This window comes from Bufo bufo, chromosome 5, assembly GCF_905171765.1.
Source record: "Bufo bufo chromosome 5, aBufBuf1.1, whole genome shotgun sequence".
Classification (NCBI taxonomy): domain Eukaryota; kingdom Metazoa; phylum Chordata; class Amphibia; order Anura; family Bufonidae; genus Bufo; species Bufo bufo.
The window spans coordinates 355524920-355540800 of record NC_053393.1 but is presented as its reverse complement, the minus strand read 5'-3'; the positions used below and the strand labels follow the sequence as shown (position 1 = coordinate 355540800).

Sequence of the window (15881 nt, the reverse complement as noted above, 5' to 3'; positions counted from 1 at the left end):
GCTTGTGCTGGCACACCACAAGACACGAAATGGCCGCCGATCACCCCAGAAAAAAGTGACTGAAAAATGCTCTGGGCAGCCTTAAAACAGTGAGCAATTGAATAGCAGAGGTTGTATGATACACAGCTGTATATCGATCACTTCAGTAAATAAATCCCTGCCTAATCTCGCCCTAACAGCAGCAGCTGCATCCTCTCCCTACACTGATCAGAGCAGAGTGACGTGCGGCGCTACGTGACTCCAGCTTAAATAGAGGCTGGGTCACATGCTGCACTGGCCAATCACAGCCATGCCAATAGTAGGCATGGCTGTGATGGCCTCTTGGGGCAAGTAGTATGACACTTGTTGATTGGCTGCTTTGCAGCCTTTCAAAAAGCGCCAAGAAAGTGCCGAACACCGAACCCGAACTTTTACGAAAATGTTCGGGTTCGGGTACGTGTCACGGACACCCCAAAATTCGGTACGAAAGTTCGCTCATCCCTACTGCTGACCATTGTTGATCATTAAATAGATGAAAATTTGGTGCTCAAGATAGGTCATCAGTATCTGATTGATCCCGATTCCCAGGATACCTGACGATTAGCTGTTTGAAGAAGCCACGGTGCTCACCAGAGGCAGCAGCCTCTCTGGAGAGACAAAGCAGATCAGGCGCACAGAGCCAGAGGGAGGCAAGTCCAGGCACCAGGCTAAGTTAGCAGAGCAGTGGCGGCTCACAGCCAATGCTGTGACACCCTTTAAATGACTGATCAAGTATAACAACCTACTGGAATGAACTTGGTATAATAGTATGAATAGGAAACCTGGGAGTGAATATTTGCTCATCTCCATGAGAGTCCATGAGAGTGTTTTAATTGGGCGTGCATCGGAAAAAAATTTGAAATTAACAATTCAATAGAGCTTAGACAATTACAGTATTATCTCTGTTGGGTGCATTCTTCCTAGGAGACATATTGATTGCTGCACATTCCAGAAGCTGGATTTTTAATAAGTCTATGGCAGAAATCAATTTGTGGCATTTGATGCTTTATGCACACTTTGTGGGAATCATTTAAGCTGTAGAGAAAAGATTCAGGTTAGCATATTCAAAGGTCATTCTCAATACTTCAAAAGCCACAGTAGACAAGGTCAACTCAACACAAATTGAAAATAATGATTTAGATCACTCAGTTTCATCAAGGCTAATAATAATAATATTAATAATAATAGACACAGTGTTATGTGATTATTTGTTTGTGCAAAACTTAATGTGTTAGGAGTATCGAGTATGTGTTATCACATGGTAGAAAAAAAGAAATATCATGAAATTAAATGGTTGTAATTTTCTAAGTGAGTGATGTAATAAGGTTGTAAGATCAACTCACAGCTATACAGTTGTATCCATTACAATATTGTATTTGAAGGTTTTATTATAAGCCATTTATGTTTAATTAACTTGTCCAGATTTCCGACATTTAAATGCCAAAAGGACTATCCAGATCAAGTGTGGTGGATTGAATCATTAGCTGTAAATGAATTATAGTAATTGTTAATAGAGATGTCCCGAACTATTCGCCGGCGAACAGTTCCCGGCGAACATCGCTTGTTCGCCGCGGCGGGCGAACATATGCGATGTTCGGTCCGCCCCCTATACGTCATCATTGAGCAAACTTTTACCCTGTACCACAGTCAGTAGACACATTCCAGCCAATCAGCATACCCTCCCTCCCAGACCCTCCCACCTCCTATAAAAAAGCAAGGACGGCAGCCCTCTTAGATTCATTCTGAAGCTCCAGTGTTAGTTAGAGCAGGGAGAGTGCTGCTTCTGCTGAATTAATAGGGAAATCGTTAGCTAGGCCAGTGTTCTGTGTCCACTCCAGTCCTCAAAGACTCATCTGCTGTAAGGACAGCGTCCTGACAGCACCCCAAAAAGCCCTTTTTAGGGCTAGTACATCAGTCTGCTTTATATATATATATATATATATATATATATTGCAGTTGCCTGCCCGTGTGTGAGAGGCCACAGGCCCACAGACTGTACTGTGTGCACACCACTCATATAGGGTGGCAAAGTACCTTGCAGATAAAAAAAAGTCATTTCATTTTTCCTCTGTAATACAATTGCAGTTGCCTGCCAGTGAGTGTCAGGCCCACAGACTGTACTGTGCCCACTGCCGTCCACTCTTATAGGGTGGCACAGTACCTTGCAGATAAAAAAGTCATTTTATTTTTTCTCTGTAATATAATTGCAGTTGCCTGCCAGTGTGTGTCAGGCCCACAGACTGTACTGTGCCCACTGCTCACCACTCATATAGGGTGGCACAGTACCTTGCAGATAAAAAAGTAATTACATTTTTCCTCTGTAATATAATTGCAGTTGCCTGCCAGTGAGTGTCAGGCCCACTGACTGTACTGTGCCAACTGCAGTCTACTCTTATAGGGTGGCACAGTACCTTGCAGATAAAAGTCATTACATTTTTTCTCTAATATAATTGCAGTTGCCCGCCAGTGAGTGTTAGGCCCACTGACTATACTGTGCCCACTGCCCACTACTCATATAGGGTGGCACAGTACCTTGCAGATTTGCCTGCCAGTGAGTGTCAGGCTCACTGACTGTACTGTGCCCACTGCCCACCAGTCATATAGGGTGGCACAGTAGCTTGCAGATAAAAGTCATTAAATTTTTTCTCTGTAATATAATTGCAGTTGCCTGCCAGTGAGTGTCAGGCACACTGACTGTACTGTGCCCACTGCCCACCACTCATATAAGGTGGGACAGTATCTTGCACGCATAAAAATCAAAAAAAAAAATGACAGGCAGAAGCAGGCCACCCCTCAGGGGCTGTCGTAGTTGTGGTGCTGTGATTTCCTTTGGCCCTAGAATAATGCCCAGTGTTCAGAGGCCACGTACCCTGAACTCGAAAAATTCTGAGGACATAGTTGACTGGCTTACACAGGACACCCAAACTTCTACAGCTTCCGCTTGGAACCTTGACGCACCATCCTCCTCCAGCTCAGCTTCGGGCACCTCTCAAGTTACCACTCGCCCGCCCGCCGCCACCACCAACACTAGCACCACAGCCGTATCACTTGATCTGTCAGAGGAGTTATTTGCACATCGGTTGGAAGAAATGAGTGATGCGCAACCATTATTGCCAAAGGATGTAGATAACAGGGTAATGTCTCAGTCAGGCAGCATTACACACATGGACGTACGGTGTGATGATGATGATGATGTTGTACCCGCTGCTGCTTCCTTTGCTGAGTTGTCAGATACAAGTGAAGCGGTTGATGATGACGATGAAGCGGTTGATTATTTATCCCCAGGACTGTGACTGTGACGAGGGGACATCCTCTGCGTTTGGAGGAAAGAAGGTTTGTACACAAACATAGAAAAGGATTCTTTACGGTAAGAGCAGTGAGACTATGGAACTCTCTGCCTGAGGAGGTGGTGATGGTGAGTACAATAAAGGAATTCAATAAGGGCCTAGATGTATTTCTGGAGTGTAATAATATTACAGGATATAGCTACTAGAGAGGGGTCATTGATCCAGGGAGATATTCTGATTGCCTGATTGGAGTCGGGAAGGAATTCTTTATTCCCCTAAAGTGAGGAAAATTGGCTTCTACCTCACTGTTTTTTTTTTGCCTTCCTCTGGATCAACTTGCAGGATAACAGGCCGAACTGGATGGACAAATGTCTTTTTTCGGCCTTACTGTATGTTACTATGTTACTATGTTACTATGATGTGTCCGTGGATGTCACGTGGGTGCCCGCTCGAAGAGAAGAACAGGGGGAAAGTTCAGATGGGGAGACAGAGAAGAGGAGGAGACGAGTTGGAAGCAGGGGGAGGTCATCGCAGGGAGCTAGTGGCACAGTCAGACAGCATGTATCGGCCCCCGCGGTCAGCCAGACAGCATGCCAATTAACGCATGCTGTTGCCACCACCAGAATGCCGTCATTGCAAAGCTCAGCAGTGTGGCATTTATTTTGTGTGTCTGCCTCTGATAACAGCGATGCCATTTGCAACCTGTGCCAAAAGAAACTGAGTCGTGGGAAGTCCAACACCCACCTAGGTACAACTGCTTTGCGAAGGCAAATAATCTCACATCACAAACACCTATGGGATCAACACATGAGTACAAGCAGCACACAAACTCAAAGCCACCATCCTCCTCCTGGTCCAGCATCTTCAGCCACGTCAACCACTGCTGTCCTCCTTGCCCCCTCTCAACCACCCGCCACTCCGCCTCTCACCTTCAGCAGTTTCTGCTTATCTGCCCACAGTCAGGTGTCTGTCAAGGAAATGTTTGAGGGTAAGAAGCCAATGTCACAGAGTCACCCCTTGCCCGGCGTCTGACAGCTGGCTTGTTGGAACTCTTAGCCCGCCAGCTTTTACCATACAAGCTTGTGGAGTCTGAGGCCTTCCAAAAATTTGTAGCTATTGGGACACCGCAGTGGAAGGTACCCGGCCGAATTTTTTTTTCACAAAAGGCAATCCCCAACCTGCACTCTATTGTGGAAAAGGAAGTCATGGCATGTCTGGCACACAGTGTTGGGGCAAGGGTCCATCTGACCACTGATACCTGGTCTGCAAAGCACGGTCAGGGCAGGTATATCATGTACACTGCGCATTGGGCAAACCTGCTGACGGCTGCCAAGCATGGAATGTGTGGCTCTGCAGAGGAGTTGGTGACACTGCCACGACTTGCAGGCAGGCATGCTGCCACCTCCTCTACTCCTCCTACTCCATCCTCTTCGCTAACCTCCTCGGCTGAGTCCTCTTCTGCTGCTGCATCTTGCTCCACATCAACTGCACCCCCCAGCTCCCCAGGGGCTATTCCACATCCTGGATACGACAGTGTCACGCCGTCTTGGGGTTGACTTGCCTGAAAGCAGAGAGTCACACCGGACCAGCACTCCTGTCCGCCCTGAATGCACAGGTGGATCAGTGGCTGACCCCGCACCAACTGGAGATCGTCAAAGTGGTGTGTGACAACGGAAGCAATCTGTTGGCGGCATTGAATTTGGGCAAGTTGACACATGTGCCGTGCATGGCACATGTGTTGAATCTGATCGTACAACGCTTTGTGTATAAGTACCCAGGCTTACAGGACGTCCTCAAGCAGGCCAGGAAGGTGTGTGGCCATTTCAGGCGTTCCTACACGGCCATGGCGCACTTTTCAGATATTCAGCGGCAAAACAACATGCCAGTGAGGTGCTTGATTTGCGACAGCCCGACACGTTGGAATTCAACACTCCTAATGTTCGACCGCCTGCTCCAACAAGAAAAAGCCATTAACGAGTATTTGTATGACCGGGGTGCTAGGACAGTTTCTGCGGAGCTGGGTATTTTTTTGCCACGTTACTGGACGCTCATGCGCAATGCCTGTAGGCTCATGCGTCCTTTCGAGGAGGTGACAAACCTAGTCAGTCGCACCAAAGGCACCATCAGCGACCTCATCCCATTTGTTTTCTTCCTGGAGCCTGGCCTGCGAAGAGTGCTGGATCAGGCCGTAGATGAGCGTGAAGAGGAAGAGTTGTGGTCACCATCACCACCAGAAACAGCCTTATCATCATCGCTTGCTGGACCTGCGGCTGGAAGAGGAGTCTGAGGAAGAGGAGTCAGAGGAGGAATGTGGCTTTGAGTAACCACAGATTTAGCTGAATATAAATTGTAGGCCTAGTATTTAGGCCCTGGATGACAGGTATCTCTTTTACAGACAGAATTAGACTTGGAAATTTATGGTAGCGTGTGAAGTTATTGAGGATGACCCTATCAGCATCTTCAATGTAATATATACCCTTTTATAGATAGATTTAAACTTGGCCTGCTACAGCAGAAACCACTGATTTATGGAATTGCTAATTTGGGAATTGAAATTTAACCCAGAACAAAAACTGTGCTTTGACGGACACTAAATAACTTTACCAGCCAAAGCAGTAAACACAGATTTAGCTGAATATAAATTGTAGGCCTAGTATTTAGGCCCTGGATGGATGACAGGTCTCCCTTTACGGACAGAATTACATTTGGAGATGCACGGTAGCGTGTGAAGGTATTGAGAATGACCCTATCAGCACCTTCAATGTAATATACCCTTTTATGGATAGATTTAAACTTGGCCTTATACAGCAGAAACCACAGATTTAGGGAATTGCTAATTTGGGAATTGTAATTCAACCCAGAACAAAAACTGTGCTTTGACGGACACTAAATAACTTGACCAGCCACAGCAGTAACCACAGATTTAGCTGAATATAAATTGTAGGCCTATTATTTAGGCGCTGGATGACAGGTATACGTTTACGGACAGAATTAGACTTGGAGATGCACGGTAGCGTGTGAAGTTATTGAGGATGACCCTTATACAGCAGAAACCACTGATTTAGGGAATTGCTAATTTGGGAATTGTATTTCAACCCAGAAAAAAACATATCCTTTGCCAGACAGCAGACCGTATTACAATTGGCTAGCCACAGCTGAAACACCAGATTTAGGGTACTGCTATTTTGGCAATTGTATTTCACCCCTCAATAAAATAGCAAGCACAGCCAAGCCCCTGATGTAGGATATAGCAAAAAAAACAACACACTATTGATGGTAAAATGGACTTGGTGGCAGCTTGTGCTGGCGCACAAGACACAAAATGGCCGCCGATAACCCCAGAAAAAAGTGACAGAAAAATGCTCTGGGCAGCCTAAACACAGCTGTACATCGATCACTTCAGTAAGTGTTTTAAATCACTGCCTAATCTGGCCCTAACAGCAGCATCTGCATCCTCTCCCTACACTGATCAGAGCAGAGTGACGTGCGGCGCTACGTGACTCCAGCTTAAATAGAGGCTGGGTCACATGCTGCACTGGCCAATCACAGCCATGCCAATAGTAGGCATGGCTGTGATGGCCTCTTGGGGCAAGTAGTATGACGCTTGTTGATTGGCTGCTTTGCAGCCTTTCAAAAAGTGCCAAGAAAGCGCCGAACCCGGACTTTTACGAAAATGTTCGGGTTCGGGTCCGTGTCACGAACACCCCAAAATTCGCTCATCCCTAGTCAGAAGTTTTCTGCTACCCTAACCTTTAAATCCTATGAGTCCCCATATTCATGAGCTCACAGCTCTCTCACTCATCTGCCTCTGACAGTTTTTTTCCCCCCACTGAATAGGCAGCAGCAGGTGGGCAGGGAAAGCCAGGAGCTCATGAATATTTGGGACTCAATATTTAGGACTCATCATTATGCACTGGAGCTGTTCAATACAAGAGTGTGGAAAAAATGGTTGGGTCAATTAAAGAAAGTGACCCAGTGTTTTGCTAAGGGGATCTGTCACTTGTTTATGTTGCCCTTAGTTAGGACACCATAAAACTAGAGACAAATTCCCTTTAAACTGCATGGAACATGAAAAACCAATGCAGAACTGCTGGCATATTGTTCACAAGTTTTGTTCCCCCTGTGCAGCCATAGGATGTGCCAAATTTAGGCTTGCTGTTTGACAGGCTAGATGACTTACTAGGATGGAAGAATTTTCCTCCGGCTAGCCTTTCCAAACCCATTCCCTTTTCCAATAACCACACAGAAACCTTCTTGCTTTGGTAAAATGACCAGTACGGCCAACTTTATTATACACACAAAATAATAATAATAACAGGCACTTTAACACATCCTTCAACGTTATGAGCCACCGTACCGTAACAAGGATCCTGGATGGCATCCCAAACAAGCGGTATCTTCCTTAACCATCTCTCCTTATACTTCAAAATTATCCTTGGCCGCACTCACCGACCCAAGGGCACCAAATCCTTGAAGTATCCATGTATCTCCTCCTGTAGGCCTTTTAGCCCAAACAGGAGCCCCATCCTTGGCATTCACCAACCACATGAGATACAGGCTCCAACATGTCCTGCATCTCTTAAACCATTGTATTGCTCCCCCAGGATCCCATATCAATCAGCCACAATTCTACCTCCGTCAATTACACCCCACTCTACCCAAACAAGGGCGAGAGGGCGGGAAACACTCTGGCTTACACTGGCAACTGCCTCACAGACCCTTCCACACATCCTATTTACAGCTCGCAAAACTGCTACTCCTCCCCGTCCAACCTAAACCAACCCCCAACACACTTCTTAACCTTAACCCCTTCCTAGCCTACGGTCTTCCCCCCAAGTCAAAGCGCACTCCACTATGTCTGTGCCTTGCTCCGTTGCTATTATGACTTACTAAGATGGAAGAATTTTCCTCCGGCTAGCCTTACCAAACCCATTGCCTTTTCCAATAACCACCCAGAAACCTTCTTGCTTTGGTAAAATGACCATTACGGCCAACTTTATTATACACACAAAATAATAATAATAACAGGCACTTTAACACATCCTTCAACATTATGAGCCACTGTACCGTAACAAGGATCCTGGAGGGCAACCTAAACAAGCGGTATCTTCCTTAACCATCTCTCCTTATACTTCAAAATTACCCTTGGCCACACTCACCGACCCAAGGGCACCAAATCCTTGAAGTATCCATGTATCTCCTCCTGTAGGCCTTTTAGCCCAAACAGGAGCCCCATCCTCGGCATTCACCAACCACATGAGATACAGGCTCTCTGACATCAAACGCAGCACGTCTAACTTAATATCCCGTATCACATCACGGGACCGACGCACCCCCAAATCATTGCCACCCACATGAAGAACTAAGATATCAGGCGGGCGATTTAACATGACGTTGGTATGGATCTCAGGCAAAACCCGCCCCCAGAGAAGCCCCCTCAAACTAATCCACCTGACCAGCAACTCCTCCATCGGAAAACCCAATTGACGACCGTTCCGCCGAACGTCAGTTCGTAAGGCCCCCCAGTAGACATACGAATGCCCGAAAATCCATGCAAGACAAGGAGCCACCCCTGCAACAAAACAAACAGAGTCAAAAACTTCACTGCAAACTCCAATTCAATAAAGAACAGACAACGAAAAAAAAACTCCCCTGCAACATTATAACAGATGAGGCCTAAAATATGATCGAAAACAATCTGACTCCCAGCGCCCGATACGCTTTATAACCTCCTCCCCCAAGCCCCACCTGGAAGCTTCAGTCGCGGCCCCGATCCTGAATGAGTGAGATGCAAAATCCTTTGCAGGTAAACCCACGGCAGACAAACATTTTCTGAAAACAGACACAAACTGGAAACGAGACAACCACGAACCATCCCTATGAACCAGCAACGCACCCATCAGTCTTAGACTTGCGGAGCATACATCTCAAAGCAGCGTCTACAATCACAACATCGTCCCACAACAGACCTCCACCACCCATGCGACTTGCTGACACCAATTTGGATATACGGAAAGCCCCAAAAAAGGCTAACGCAAAATCCGCCCTAAACAGACACACTTCATACGCCGACACACAAACTGACCCAGCCACCTTCCATAGCATCTGCAACACAGCAAACGAAACTGGCCTACGACTATCCTTCCGTACCGCACTACGATGGTAACCCTTTAAAGCCTGCCGCACCATAAAACACCTAGACACGTCAGCCAGGCCCCGCAAGCGCAACCAGAAGGCAAAAGCCGCTACCCTCTTAGATGCGACCGAGAATGACAGACCCGCAGCATAAGACTGACCCACCCAAAAAACCAATAACACCCGAAAATTCTCTAATGAACTACAACCACCTACCTGCTCGATCAACTGCTCCCACAACGCCCACACTGAAGAATAGGCCGACCACGTACCTCTACTAAGACTGCCTAATCAAGTCTGCCGATACCCCAAGGCCACGCTCCAGAGCCACTGGGGGCAAGGCAACCCCTGTAACTCGGCACCCGGCGCCAAGCTGCGGAAACCATCCCACTAAAAACGAGAAAGCGAATCGGCGAGTGAGTTATCCACTCCAGGAACATGTACCGCAACAAAACATGCATTCAACCGCAAACCCCGCAATACAAGATGCCTCAGTAAATTCAACACCGGAGGCGAGTTCGCAGTTTGGCTATTGATCGCCTGAACCACACCCATATTATCACAGTAGAAACGCACCCGCCGATTCCTGAGCCAGTCCCCCCACAACTCAGTAGCCAAAACAATAGGAAAAAGCTCCAACAATACCAGATTAGCAAGAAAACCAGCCTGCCCCACTCAACCGGCCACGCCCCCGCACTCCATTGTCCCCTACAAAAAACACCATATCCACACGAACCTGATGCATCCGAGAACAATTCCAAATCCGCATTACTAATCACTGCCTCCATCCACATAGACCACCCATTATACTCTAACAGAAACGTCTCCCACACCGCCAAGTCATCCTTCACTGCTGCTGGTAATCGCAAGTAGTGAAAAGGGGCAGTAACCCCCGCGGTCACAAGCGCCAAACAATGACACAAAACCCGCCCCATCGGCAAGATGCGACACGCGAAGTTCAATTTACCCAAAACCGATTGAACCCGCTTGAGCTGAACCTTCTTCGCCTTCCGTAAGAACACAACCTCATCCAACAGATCCGACACCTTATTGTCAGGCAAATGACATTCTATGGCCACACTGTCAATCTCGATCCCCAAAAACTTTATAACCGTGAACGGGCCTTCCGTCTTATCTGCCGCTAGCGGGATACCGAAGCGCGCCGCCACTCTTTCCATTGTATGCAACAAAACAGCACACACCCTGGATCCAGCCGGACCCAAAAACAAAAAATCATCCAGGTAGTGCAAGACCGAACTCCATCCCGCCTCCTGTTTTACCACCCATTCCATAAAAGAACTAAACGATTCAAACAATGAACACGAAATCGCACAACCCATCGGCAAACAACAGTCAACGTAGTAACAGCCATCCCACTGAAAACAAAGTAAATGCACACTATCAGGGTGAATTGGCAACAAACGAAAAGCGGCCTCAATGTCCGTTTTCGCAAGCATGGCGCCTTGCCCAAAACGCCGGACCCACCGTACCGCCTCGTCAAAAGACGTGTACGAAACAGAGCCCAACTCATCCACTATACCATCATTCACAGACCCACCCAACGGATAGGACAAATGATGAATGAGCCGAAACTTATTAGGCTCCTTCTTAGGAACTAAACCCAAAGGAGAAACCCACAAATCCGGCAAAGGACACACCGAAAAGGGGCCCACAACCCTCCCGGCAGCGACCTCCCCTTCAATCTTTCCCCTCACAACTGCCGGATGGCGCAACGCCGAGGACAAATTCCGGAGTGCCCGTCTCGGCCCAACCAAACTGCACGGAATAACTAAACCCATTGTAAACCCTGCCAACAGCAGCTGCGCTACCTCCCTATTTGGATACGTCCTTAAATAGGGCTCCATCTCTTCCACCCTCACCGGCGTCACCCCTCTTCTGCACAACCTCGGGTCCCTTACCCTTGCCACGCTTGAAACACCGCTACAAACTATGGGAGCCACCGCAACCGGAGCACTCATGCTTGAACCAGCAATCAGACAAGAACCTGCAATGCCCTTCGTTGTACTGCCAGCAACAACCCCTCCTATTTCCCCCATGCGACTCCGAGGCCGAGATACCCCCGGCCGTTCCACGAAAGGGCTGAGAGCCCACCATAGGTGCTGCCATCAACCGCATCCACAGACCAATATCCTTATGGTCCCAACGAATGCTAGGCCTGACCGCCTTCCGCTGCCGAAACTGCTCGTCATACCTAAGCCACGCAACACCCCCATACGTCCGATGCGCCTCACCAATAGCATCCATATAGCAGAAGAGCGCAGAGCAGTGCTCAGGCGCCTTTTCCCCAACTACACTAGCCAAAATTGCAAAGGCTTGAAGCCAATTTTGAAAGGTACGCAGAATCAGCCTGTACCGCCTCCTCTCCTCCTCCTCCTTCTTACTCTCGTCCGGCTTTCCCCTATCTAAATTAAATTTCTCCAATGGAAGCAACGAAAAAGTTTCCACGTACTCATCCTTCCATATCTTCTCCTTAATCTCCTGCTTCAAGTGAGCCCCCAGCGGCCCCTCAAAACACACATAAATCTCACCCTTCGCTGCGTCCGCCAACCGGATGCCATCACCCATGTCACCCCTAACACCCGCAACCGCCCCAGCTGCCTGGGTACCCGCCACCACACCGTCCTCACCAGCCCCCATTAAACCCCTCACCAGCCCCTGTTTCAGCGAACTCGCTTGCGCCGGAGCCCAGACTGGCACCGGGGACGCAGCGGATCCATTACCCAACCGTGACAACAATGACAGCATGCCCGACAATACATCCCGCACCAAAGAATCAGAACCCCCCACATTATGAGAAACAGCACCACACCTCCCCCAACAAGATTCAGACCCGTCGATCTCTCACCTGGCCGTCCCCGGATAGCTTCTCCTGCAGCCGCAGAACTCCTCCCAGGTGTCCTCAGTAGTGCGTCCATCCTGCACGGCACGACGTCTTCCCCCAGAGAGGCCGACTTCTCCTTTTTCCAATGGAGACATCCCCCCGTCACCCTGCAACTGCAGGTGACCGTCATCCGATAATTCCACTGCAGCACAGGCCTCATCGCAAGGCCGCATAGTGTCCCCTCCATCTCCCATCAACATCTCAGGCCCCACAGCAGGAGGGCTGTGAGCCGCGTCATGCAGCAAGAGGTCAGGGGGCGGAGGCACCGCCACAGTCCCAGCAATGCAGCCAAGTCGCCGACCCACCGCTAGGGGGCGCGACACACTCTCGTTCCTATCAGCTCTACCACGCTTAGATGCCGCCGACCGGAAGACGCCGGCCGCGGGGCAGAAGACCTCTCCTCCCTGCCAGCTGGAAGGCCCAGGCTGCCGGACCGCCCGACCGCACCGCCCCTCCGCTTAGACGGTAAGGCCGCCAGGGTTCGCTCCACGCCACGCAGCACCTGTGGGGAGACACCCACCTGCCTGCGCTCTCTTCCTCTCGCCGCCTGGGAGACGGGACCGGGGATAGCCCGTCCCTCCCTCACTGACCTGCCTCACGCCGACACACTCCTCCCGCTGCGTCTGGGCGCCGGACCGGGCACAGGCACCGCAGACAGCAGCGGAGGGTCCATAGGGGGGCTTCTAAGGCGGCGACGTACCCGAGGGGTAGACTCCGGACTCAGGCGCTCTGGGGGAACCGACCTCCTGGTCCTGTGTGGACGCGCCGACAAGGCCGCCGTAGAAGAGGGGATCAAAGCAGACTGAATGGTCTGCTGCAAACGCTCCATTCCGTGCACATGAACCGCAGCGCTGACCGCTTCCAATAATTCCTCCAGCGACGACATCTTGGACCCCAAACACTCTGGCTTACACTGGCAACTGCCTCACAGACCCCTCCCACACATCCTATATACAGCCTGCGAAACTGCTACTCCTCCCCGTCCAACCTAAACCAACCCCCAACACACTTCTTAACCTTAACCCCTTCCTAGCCTACGGTCTTCCCCCCAAGTCAAAGCGCACTCCACTATGTCTGCGCCTCGCCCTGTTGCTATTAATCTACTCAGCTTCCTAGCTGCTGCAAATTTCTGTCTTAATTCATGTCAGAAAACTGGTATGAATAAAGATAAATGTGCCAACCTTGCTGTGTCGCCCCCTCTCCACCCTCGTCACATCCCCTTTACTTACCACTTCAGTGACAAGAAGGGGGAAAAGTCACAGATTTTGCAGAAAATATGGCATGCGACTAAATCTGCAACTTTTTGGAAACTATTGTGGTATACATAGCTTAACCCCTTCCCGACTGCAATTCGTTTATATACGTGATATTTGCACATGCCCTGTGCAGCTATCACGTCTATAAACGTCAAGCCAGTTCTTTCATCCAAGCGCTGCAAAGCGCTTGGATTAAAGCTTCTGCTCCTGCCCTGCTGTCACGGACAGCATACAGTTCAGTAATGCCGGCAAGGGACCAATCAGAGTGGCTCCTTGCCGGCAATCGATCCGATTGGTTAGTCTGTGCAGACTAACCAATCGGATCGCGGCAGTAAAAAAATACCGGTTTCAGGCTCTGATCTGGCTCTGCAGATCAGAGCCTGAAATCAGGTAGTGTTCCTCATGCGCCCCCGATCTGTGCCCCCCGATCTGTGCCCCTCCAAGTCCCTCCTTGTGTCCGCCTGCCGCCTGCCCCTGACGCTCATCTCCTGCCTCCTGCGCTCATCTCCTGCCTCCTGCCCTGATGCAGTACACCCCCTCCTCGGCCCATACATTCCTCCTGCCCCAGCCTCCCTCAATGTTGGCGGCCGAACCCCCCCCCTTTCCAGCGCTGCCCCCGGTCCCCCTGCTGTGTGTGATGGCGGCGGCTCCATTGCTGAGCCGCCGCCATCAGCAGAGAGTGTCAGCTCTATGCTGACACTCTGCTGTAACCCCATAGATGCCGCGGTAACGGCATCCATGGGGATAATAGAGGGAGGGGGCTCCCTCTCTCCACCATCCGGGCTGCCGCGCTGCGATGGCAGCCCTGATGGTTACCATGGCAACCGGACGCTTTGCAAAAGCGTCCGCTGTTGCCACCTACAGGGCATATGATAGTATTATACTTTGCAATGCAAGAGCATTGCAAAGTATAGTACAGCCATCAGCCCCACTAGATCTTCAAGATCCAAGAGGGACTTGCTTTGTCCATCCGCTTTATTAAGCTTTCGCATGCGGGTGAGTCCTGCTATCCTCCTCAGCAAGAGATATCCACTTGACTTTTAAATCTTCACATAATTATGGATACTCGTATGCAATTATTGTCAATTATGATCATAAATCAGATTTGATGAACTTATGGACTTTATAATGTCACAAATGCAATATCGATATAAATTTTGTATTATAATAATAAAACAAATAAAACATTAAAAAAAAAAAAAAAAAAAACAAGAGGGACTTGCTAAAAAAAAAGTGAAAATAATAAAAGTAAAAATAAAAATATAAAATAAAAATAAATGCCTTTTCCTATAAAAAATGAAAAAAATACACATTAGGTATCACCGCGTCCGTAACGACCGTCTCGTAAGGTGACAAAAAGCTGTTTTTGTCACCTTACATCACAAAAAGTGCAACAGCAAGCGATCAAAAAGGCTTATGACCCCCAAAATAGTACCAATCAAACCGTCACCTCATCCGGCAAAAAATTATACCCTATTTAAGACAATCGCCCAAAAAATAAAAAAAGCTATGGCTCTCAGACTATGGAGACACTAAAACATAATTTTTTGGGTTTCAGAAATGCTATTATTGTGTAAAACTTAAATAAATAAAAAAAAGTAGACGTATTAGGTATTGCCACGTTCGTAATGATCTGCTCTATAAAACTGTCACATGATCCAACCCCTCAGATAAACGCTGTATTAATAAATAAATAAAAACTGTTCAAAACAGCCAATTTTTTGGTCACCTTGCCCCATAAAGTGTAATAATGAATGATCAAAAAATCCTATGTACCCAAAAATGGTACCAATAAAAACCTCAACTTTCTGCAAAAAAACAACCCCCTGCACAAGATGATCGGCAGAAAAATAAAAAACATATGGCGTTCAGAAAATGGACACACAAAAACATAATTTCTTTTTCAAAAATGCTTCATTATGTAAAACTGAAACAAACCAACAAAGAAAGTAGACATATTTGATATCATTGCGTCCGTAACAACCTGCTCTATAAAAATAGCGCATGATCTACCCTGTCAGATGAATCTTGTAAAAAAAAAAAAAACAACGGTGCCAAAACAGCCATTTTTCGGTTACCTTGCCTCACAAAAAACTTAATATAGACCAATTAAAAATCATATGTACCCCAAAATAGTACCAATAAAACTGGCACCTTATCCCCTAGTTTCCAAAATAGGGTAACTTTTTGGGAGTTTCTACTGTATGGGTGCATCAGAGGGGCTTTAAATGGGACAAGGCATCTAAAACCAGTCCAGCAAAATCTGCCTTCCAAAAACCATGC

The 15881-nt window shown here is 48.2% G+C and overlaps 1 non-coding gene across 1 annotated transcript; it reads left to right on the top strand.

Annotated features, from left to right (window-relative positions):
• The first annotated feature begins 14229 nt into the window (after nucleotides 1–14229).
• Nucleotides 14230–14315, top strand: LOC121002988. Its single transcript, XR_005779386.1, has one exon. It is a non-coding gene; the product is annotated as a small nucleolar RNA SNORD71 (small nucleolar RNA).
• The last annotated feature ends 1566 nt before the right edge of the window (nucleotides 14316–15881 follow it).